This window comes from Bufo gargarizans, chromosome 1 (assembly GCF_014858855.1).
Source record: "Bufo gargarizans isolate SCDJY-AF-19 chromosome 1, ASM1485885v1, whole genome shotgun sequence".
NCBI lineage: Eukaryota > Metazoa > Chordata > Amphibia > Anura > Bufonidae > Bufo > Bufo gargarizans.
The window spans coordinates 369,333,968-369,341,910 of NC_058080.1; the positions used below are offsets into that span (position 1 = coordinate 369,333,968).

Consider the following 7,943-nt stretch of genomic DNA (forward strand, 5'->3'; position numbering starts at 1 on the left):
TATCGGACGGGGTCTATCATGTGATATATTTATAGAGACGATTGTTACGGACGCGGTGATACCTAATATGTATCGTTTTTTTTTCATTTTTTATAGGAAAAGGCAATTTATTTTTTTAATTTTACATTTTCATTTATTTATTTATTTTTACTTTACAATTTTTTCCACTTTTTTTTATCACGTCGCTCTTGGATCTTGAAGATCCAGTGGGGCTTATGGCTGTACTATCCTTTGCAATGCTCTTGCATTGCAAAGTATAATACAATCAGATGCCCTGTAGGTGGCCATGGCAGCGCGGCAGCCCCGATGGTGAAGAGAGGGAGTCCCTTCCCTCTATTAACCCCATGGATGCTGTTGCCACGGCATCTGTGGGGTTACAGCAGAGTGTCAGCATAGAGCTGACACTCTCTGCTGATGGCGACGGCTCAGGAATGGAGCCGCCGCCATCACACACAGCAGGGGGACCGAACCGCATCAGGGGCAGCGCTGGAATGGAGGGGGGGGGGTGTCACGGGCAATATTGAGGGAGGTGAGGCAGCACGAAATGGGGGCAGGAGGAATGTATGGGGTGGGGAGGGGGCGGACCGCATCAGGGCACTGGGCAGGCTGCTTGAATTAGGAGATGAGCTTCAGGGGCAGGCGGACACAAGGGGGGGCTTGGAGGGGCACAGATCGGGGGGGGGGGGCACAAGGACACTACCTGATTTCAGGCTCTGATCTGCAGAGAGCAGATCAGAGCCTGAAACTGGCATTTTTTCACTGCCGCGATCCGATTGGTTAGTCGGATCGATTGCCGGCAAGGGGCCACTCTGATTGGTCCCTTGCCGGCATTACTGAACTGTCCACCTCTTATCCTGTGGCAATGTACGGCATGTTCAGTAACATGACTTTAAAGCACTAAGATGACCAACTACAAATAGTAAATAGAAACTGTTATTTTATTTTTTTTAAAGAAGGGGCAATTCCTCAGTGCTTGCAAGAATGTAATTCATATGGAAGTGTAGAAAGAAACTTAAAAAAATGACCAGTTCTCACACCTTCCCTCTGATTACACCCCTTAATATACCACAAATACCCAAATATTCTCTCCCTATAATCTTATACTGTCCCTCCCTATCACCTTTTCTCTCTATATATAATCTACTTATGCTCTCCCTCTCTATGACCTATTCTCTCTCTATAACTGTCCCAAGTTCAGTGTTTCAGTCTGCAGAGGCAGAGCCACACAGCACAGCTTTCTGCCAGGTCACAAGTACAAACCAGAATGACGTTATGCTCGTTCTGCTCAGGCACCTCGCTGCCTGCTCTCCTTGCCTCCCCCCACTTCCTCCCAGTGTCATTCCTCCCAGGTAGGGAACAAATGTTAGCTATTAATATTGATAACACAGTACAAGTGCTCCTCTTACAAAAGGGACTGTCATTCTTAATACCAGTATGACATGGACCACGTAGATATGGATCATCAAAGACTATAGAAGAACATTAGACTGAAAGTACACTTTTCAGAGAATAAGGAGGACCCTGTAATGGATATAAACTTGAGTAACCTGGTTATCTTAAAACATCAGGGCTACACACTAGAGGTATACTACTTATTTACCACCTAAAAACTCCCCAGCGGCTGAAGTCTTTATTGCAATGGTATCCAAGAACATTGTTCTTTTTAAAAGAGATGCAAAAATGGACAGATACAAATGTCCCTCCATTTTAGGCCATCGATAAAAACAAGTTCTCTCCTCCTTGATTGAGGATAGAGAACTTGTGATCAAACCCACAGATAAAGGAGGCATGATATTAATTATGGATTTGTAGTGCCCTGAAGCAGGGGTACTGTGAAGTATGGACATTTGTGGACATTAGCCCCTGTTTCCCCTATGCAAAGTTGTAACGCTCTTACTTAGTTTAACTTTAAAGGGGTATCTTGTATTGACTTCTACTATCTAATACTGTGTTGCTACATCTTATATGTATGTTGTGATATAGAGCCTGTTCATTTTCACAGTATTTGCTAGGATGTGTGGAAAGGGTTAATGAATACTGAGACTTTTGGGACTTTGAATGAGGCTGACAATTTTCCACAGCAGCCATAGGGTTTAAACAAGAGCATATTTTAGAGGGGAAAGCCAGACTTGTTTACCACCAAAACCCAGGCAGACTGACCGTTTGAACTGCTTTAGCTTTGTTATTATGCCTGAAGACTTGTTTTTGGCTGGAAAAACTGCTGTGTCATTGTCATTATTATTGAAGGTCTAATACAAGTCTATGAGAGACCAGAATTGTAACATTGTATTTTTTGGGCTGAGTTTCTCCACTCCACCCCTCCCACTAGAAGGTTCTAGTTCAGCCAGAAACTTTATGTAAGGAAAGCAGACAGAGCCCCTAGTTTTCTGCAGTTAAGGATCAGTGCTTGGAGGGAGAGACTCATGCCAGTCTGCATAAGTGACCAGACGAAGATGCCGAGATGGGGATGCTGAGCCACCAGCCCTGTGACCAAGGAGCCACCTGGACTACTGAGCTAAAAACGGTGGTACTCCAGCCTTTGGCCAGGGTGCCAGCCTTCTGAGAGAGAGAGGGACAGCTAGCTCAGGCCTTTCCTCAGCATCAAACCCTTCTTCTGCCAGAGCGGATACTTGGAGGCCAGCCCTATGCCTTGCTTGTATTGTTTTGCACCTGAATTACTTCAGTAAAGAAGCACGCTGGTTTACTGCAGACTCTGACTCTATGAACTTATTTCCCATTGGGGTGCACCATGCCTTACCACCCCTTCCGGAGAGCAGCAATATGTAGTGACACCTAAACGGTGTCTGGGGGACCCAACGTAGAGTTGGGACAACCCCAAACTCGACCGCTGCAGATCACAGAGACTATGTCAAAAAAATTGAACAATAATTACAGTAAGCTCTCATAGAACCCTACTAATATGAGAGCTAAAAAAAATAAAACCACCCTTTCTGATCACCAACATTTGGGCACGAATGATTAACCACTTCAACCCTGCTAGCTGAAACCCCCTTAATGACCAGGCCACTTTTTACACTTCTGCACTACACTACTTTCACCGTTTATCGCTCGGTCATGCAACTTACCACCCAAATGAATTTTACCTCCTTTTCTTCTCACTAATAGAGCTTTCATTTGGTGGTATTTCATTGCTGCTGACATTTTAACTTTTTTTGTTATTAATCAAAATGTAACGATTTTTTTGCAAAAAAATGACATTTTTCACTTTCAGCTGTAAAATTTTGCAAAAAAAACGACATCCATATATATTTTTGCAAAATGTATTTTTCTACATGTCTTTGATTAAAAAAAAATGTTTGGGCAAAAAAAAAAAAATGGTTTGGGTAAAAGTTATAGCGTTTACAAACTATGGTACAAAAATGTGAATTTCCGCTTTTTGAAGCAGCTCTGACTTTCTGAGCACCTGTCATGTTTCCTGAGGTTCTACAATGCCCAGACAGTAGAAAACCCCCACAAATGACCCCATTTCGGAAAGTAGACACCCTAAGGTATTCGCTGATGGGCATAGTGAGTTCATAGAACTTTTTATTTTTTGTCACAAGTTAGCGGAAAATGATGATTTTTTTTTGATTTTTTTTTTTCTTACAAAGTCTCATATTCCACTAATTTGCGACAAAAAATAAAAAATTCTAGGAACTCGCCATGCCCCTCACGGAATACCTTGGGGTGTCTTCTTTCCAAAATGGGGTCACTTGTGGCGTAGTTATACTGCCCTGGCAATTTAGGGGCCCATATGTGTGAGAAGTACTTTGCAATCAAAATCTGTAAAAAATGACCGGTGAAATCCGAAAGGTGCACTTTGGAATGTGGGTCCCTTTGGCCACCTAGGCTGCAAAAAAGTGTCACACATCTGGTATCGCCGTACTCAGGAGAAGTTGGGGAATGTGTTTTGGGGTGTCATTTTACATATACCCATGCTGGGTGAGAGAAATATCTTGGCAAAAGACAACTTTTCCAATTTTTTTATACAAAGCTGGCATTTGACCAAGATATTTATCTCACCCAGCATGGGTATATGTAAAATGACACCCCAAAACACATTCCCCAACTTCTCCTGAGTACGGCGATACCACATGTGTGACACTTTTTTGCAGCCAAGGTGGGCAAAGGGGCACATATTCCAAAGTGCACCTTTCGGATTTCGCAGGCCATTTTTTACACGTTTTGATTGCAAAGTACTTCTCACACATTTGGGCCCCTAAATTGCCAGGGCAGTATAACTACGCCACAAGTGACCCCATTTTGGAAAGAAGACACCCCAAGGTATTCCGTGAGGGGCATGGCGAGTTCCTAGAATTTTTTATTTTGTTTGTCGCAAGTTAGCAGAAAATGTTTTTTTTTTTTAATTTATTTATTTGTTTTCCTTACAAAGTCTCATATTCCACTAACTTGCGACAAAATGTGTAAAAAATGGCCTGCAAAATCCGAAAGGTGCTCTTTGGAATGTGTCCCCCTTTGCCCACCTAAGCTGCAATAAAGTGTCACACATCTGGTATCGCTGTACTCAGGAGAAGTTGGGGAATGTGTTTTGGGGTGTCATTTTACATATACCCATGCTGGGTGAGAGAAATATCTTGGCAAAAGTTGGCATTTGACCAAGATATTTATCTCACCCAGCATGGGTATATGTAAAATGACACCACAAAACACATTCCCCAACTTCTCCTGAGTACGGCGATACCAAATGTGTGACACTTTTTTGCAGCAAAGGTGCCCAAATTCCTTTTAGGAGGGCATTTTTAGACATTTGGATCCCAGACTTCTTCTCACGCTTTAGGGCCCCTAAAAAGCCAGGGCAGTATAAATACCCCACATGTGACCCCACTTTGGAAAGAAGACACCCCAAGGTATTCAATGAGGGGCCTGGCGAGTTCATAGATATTTATTTATTTTTTCTCACAAAGTCTCACTTTCCGCTAACTTGGGACAAAAATTTAAATCTTTCATCGACTCAATATGCCCCTCAGCGAATACCTTGGGGTGTCTTCTTTCCAAAATGGGGTCATTTGTGGGGTGTTTGTACTGCCCTGGCATTTGAGGGTCTCCGCAATCATTACATGTATGGCCAGCATTAGGAGTTTCTGCTATTCTCCTTATATTGAGCATACAGGTAATGAGATTTTTTTTTCCGATCAGCCTCTGGTCTGAAAGGAAAACATGAACGGCACAGATTTCTTCATTCGCATCAATCAATGTGGATGGAAAAATCTCTGCCCAAAAAAAAAAAAGGAGGGGAAAGGCGTCTGCCAGGACATAGGAGCTCCGCTCCATACCCACTTAGCTCGTATGCCCTGGCAAACCAGATTTCTCCATTCACATCAATCGATGTGGATGAATAAATCATTGCCGGGATTTTTTATTTATTTTTTTATATACAAAGTGTTTGCCAAAGCATAGGAACGCCGCCTCCTCCTCAGCTCGTATGCCTTGGCAAACGTATCTTTTACCGCAGAGTAGAAATCTCGTCTTGCAGCGCCGCATACACCGACTTGCGTGTAATCTGACAGCAGCGCAATGCTTCTGTCGGAATGCACATCAGTGCTGCAGCTAGTCGATCAATTGGTCCACCTGGAAGGTAAAAAAAGAAAAAAAAAAGAAAAAACCAGGCCGCAACGCAATAATTTTATTAACCTTGGAACAGAACATATAAACTTTAACTTTTTGAACTAAACATTAACCTTTTTGCTTACTGGTGTTTTTTTTTTTTTTTTTTTTACCTTTATAGAACAAACCTCTCCTTCCCCATGGGTCAATGTGCAAAGCGCAAATCGCCCAAAGATGTGGCGAAGTGCGTTATGCACTTTGTCCCAGGTGAAAGGAGAGGTTTGCAGCAGCTGTATGTGAATGGGCCCTAATAGCCCTGTGTGCCTGTCCTGGTGAGATGTGATCCCTATGCTAAGTGTACCTGTGTGTGGTACTTCCGGAAACACTCTCCAAAGCATAGGGCAGGGTGGTCAGGACAGTCAGGACAGAAATAGCGGGTGTCACGCCTTATTCCACTCCTGCTACAGACACGACATTTTTTTCGGGGTGGCGGTCGGTTTTATGTACCAGCAACGACACTGGGGAAATGTCGCTCGTGTAGACGGCTAACTACACTGGTGGATGGGGCCACGGAACCTCCTGGGTACAGGAGGTTCGCGATGATCTCTTCCTGAAATTTGAGGAAGGATCCAGTTCTCCCAGCCTTACTGTAGAGAACAAAACTATTATACAGAGCCAATTGAATTAAATATACAGACACCTTCTTATACCAGCGCCTGGTTCTGCGGGACACTAAATACGGAGCCAACATCTGGTCATTGAAGTCCACCCCTCCCATGTGAAGGTTATAGTCGTGGACTGAGAGGGGCTTTTCAATGACACGGGTTGCTCGCTCAATTTGGATTGTCGTGTCTGCGTGAATGGAGGAGAACATGTAAACGTCACGCTTGTCTCTCCATTTCACCGCGAGCAGTTCTTCGTTACACAATGCAGCCCTCTGCCCCCTTGCAAGACGGGTGGTAACGAGCCTTTGGGGGAAGCCCGCGCGACTAGTTCGCGCGGTGCCACAGGCGCCAATCCGTTCTAGAAACAAATGCCTAAAGAGGGCCACACCTGTGTAGAAATTGTCCACATAAAGATGGTACCCCTTGCCAAATAAGGGTGACACCAAGTCCCAGACTGTCTTCACACTGCTCCCCAGGTAGTCAGGGCAACCGACCGGCTCCAGGGTCTGATCTTTTCCCTCATAGATCTGAAATTTCTGGGTATAGCCTGTGGCCCTTTCACAGAGCTTATACAATTTGACCCCATACCGGGCGCGCTTGCTTGGGATGTATTGTTTGAAGCCAAGGCGCCCGGTAAAATGTATAAGGGACTCGTCTACGCAGATGTTTTGCTCAGGGGTATACAAATCTGCAAATTTCTAGTTGAAATGGTCTATGAGGGGCCGAATTTTGTGGAGCCGGTCAAAAGCTGGGTGGCCTCTGGGACGGGAGGTAGTGTTGTTGCTAAAGTGCAGGAAACGCAGGGTGGTCTCAAATCGTGTCCTGGACATAGCAGCAGAGAACATGGGCATGTGATGAATTGGGTTCGTGGACCAATATGACCGCAATTCATGCTTTTTAGTTAGACCCATGTTGAGGAGAAGGCCCAGAAAAAATTTAAATTCGGAAACTTGGACTGGTTTGCACCAGAAAGACTGGGCATAAGGGCTTCCCGGGTTGGCGGATATAAATTGTGTGGCATACCGATTTGTTTCGGCCACAACTAAGTCCAAGAGCTCCGCAGTCAAGAACAGCTCAAAAAATCCCAGGGCCGAACCGATCTGAGCTGTCTCAACCCGAACTCCAGACTGGGCGGTGAAAGGGGGAACTACAGGTGCGGCTGAAGTTGGGGACTGCCAATCAGGGTTTGCCAGCACCTCAGGGATTCTAGCGGCTCTACGGGCACGTCTTTGCGGTGGCTGCGACGGGGTCACTACTGCTCGTGCCACCGTACCAGCTTCAACTGCCCTTCTGGTGCTCGCCACTTCACCAGGTTGTACGGCAGTGCTGGTACTAGGTCCAGGAAGGGCTGCGCTGCTGGTGTATGCCTCACCACGTAATCCGACAGCACCAGCCCCACTCTGCTGCTCTTGAAGCGGATCCTGCGCAACTTGTGGTCTAGCGACACGGGGCCGGGTACGCCTGGTGCTATCAGGGACCTCAGCCTCCTCGTCCGAACTTTGGGTCAGAGAGCCACTGCTTTCTACAGGTTCGTATTCTGACCCGCTAGATTCATCAGATGAGGGTTCCCATTCCTCATCCGACTGGGTCAGAAGCCTGTAGGCCTCTTCAGAAGAATACCCCCTGTTTGACATTTGGGCAACTAAATTTAGGGGTATTCCCTGAGACTACCCAAGAAAAAAAGCAAGCCTGTCTTACAAAGGGGAGGCTAGC

The 7,943-nt window shown here is 45.3% G+C and overlaps 1 non-coding gene across 1 annotated transcript; it reads right to left on the bottom strand.

Moving 5' to 3' along the window:
- Positions 1–367: 367 nt before the first annotated feature.
- LOC122925303 lies at positions 368–453 on the bottom strand. Its single transcript, XR_006387612.1, has one exon. It is a non-coding gene; the product is annotated as a small nucleolar RNA SNORD71 (small nucleolar RNA).
- Positions 454–7,943: the final 7,490 nt, after the last annotated feature.